The following is a 1558-nucleotide window of genomic DNA, read 5'->3' on the forward strand; positions in this document are numbered from 1 at the left end:
TTTAATCTGTCCTCCTCCCCTTCGCTCAAAATCTCTACTTTAATCACTACACTGCTTTAGGAAAAGAGGATTAAATACCTATGGCCCAGAGCAGGGTGTCACATAATGAACTTCCACTCTTCTATACTCTTAAAACACATGCACCTCCCTGACCAACTGAGGGGTTCTCACGTCTAACTCTTGAAAACTGTCGCCACCTCGTGGCCGAAGGTTGCTCTTCTGCTCGCCCTGAGCAGCATCCTTTGACCCTTTCTGATGGGATAGGGAGTGAAACGGACAGGAAGGTGCAGAAAGCACTAGGGGCTTCAAACTCCATCTGTTTGCTGATGGAAGGGAACAGCAGGAATCCGGCCTCTTCGGCTTTAGACTCTACTGGCAGCATGCAAGCTACAATGTTGTTTCAATCTAAGTCTTTATATTGTTAATTCATTCAACACAGTGAGGATGACGCATTTAATTAACTAAATCCACCCACAGATGCTTAATAATCGCCTGGGATCAGGTCAATGAAGAAAAAGCAAAACTCTTGCGTGAGAGCCTGTAACAGGGGACCTGGTTGGAACGATCAGGCAGGCGTGCTCAGGAAAGCCTCCCGAGACAGGGACTGGCGAGCTGAACTCTGACAAGGTAAGGAAGAGGAGGCAAGCGCATACGGGGAAGGACCTGCCTGGTGATGGAGGTGCTCACGTGAGTGACGACCGCGCACTTGTGTCACTCATGACACCTGGGGTTGTAACAGGGAGCGAACGAGCGAGAGCTGCTGCTGCAGAGGCAGGCGTGCAGCGAGCCACGGTGCAAGTGAAGGGTGTGAAAAGCCATGCTACATGGAAAGACCACGTTATATATTTCTATAGCACCTGTTACATGCAAGGAAGGGGCAATTCTTTAAAAAAAGATTGTTCTGATGACAATGAGGAGAAAGGGCCAGAGATGGACCATAATGACTTGAGACAGACTCAAGTCCAGGGAAGTACTTCAGTGGTACGAGTCCTCAAGGCAACTAACTGGGCACTGTTCTAAATGCATCATCTTTACTGGCTCATTGAACTCCTGTGACATGTATGCTATTATTAGAATAACACCCATTTTGCAGATGAAAACTGAGGCATCCTAATTCCAGGGACCACGCTTGTGATGCCTACTCTACACAGCCTACAGGTAGTTAATAACCAAAGAGACAAAAGGATAAAGTTTCAAGAGCTATTTGAAAAGCCAACTCAGGAAGGTGCAGTGATAGATTGGATATGGGCCACCAGGCTGACAGGTGTCAAGCATAAACAACTATATAAGGACCCTGGAGGAACACCAGATGTGTAGGGAGTCATATCTTTAAACCTGCAAAAAAAAATTTGTATTACTTTCAAAAAATACTATAAATAAATTTGACTTCACAGATTTGGGGTATAACTACTATATAAGACAGACAAGATGAGACAGCCCACCTCCTTCATTCTTTTTTTTTTTTTTTTAATTTTTCTTTTTTTTTAACATTTATTTATTGTGTGTGTGTGTGGCCAGCTCAGCCCACCAGGGGGCGCGGCTGGCTGGCATGTGGTGC

Source organism: Octodon degus, unplaced genomic scaffold (assembly GCF_000260255.1).
Source record: "Octodon degus isolate 3935 unplaced genomic scaffold, OctDeg1.0 scaffold00023, whole genome shotgun sequence".
NCBI classification, from domain to species: Eukaryota; Metazoa; Chordata; class Mammalia; order Rodentia; family Octodontidae; genus Octodon; species Octodon degus.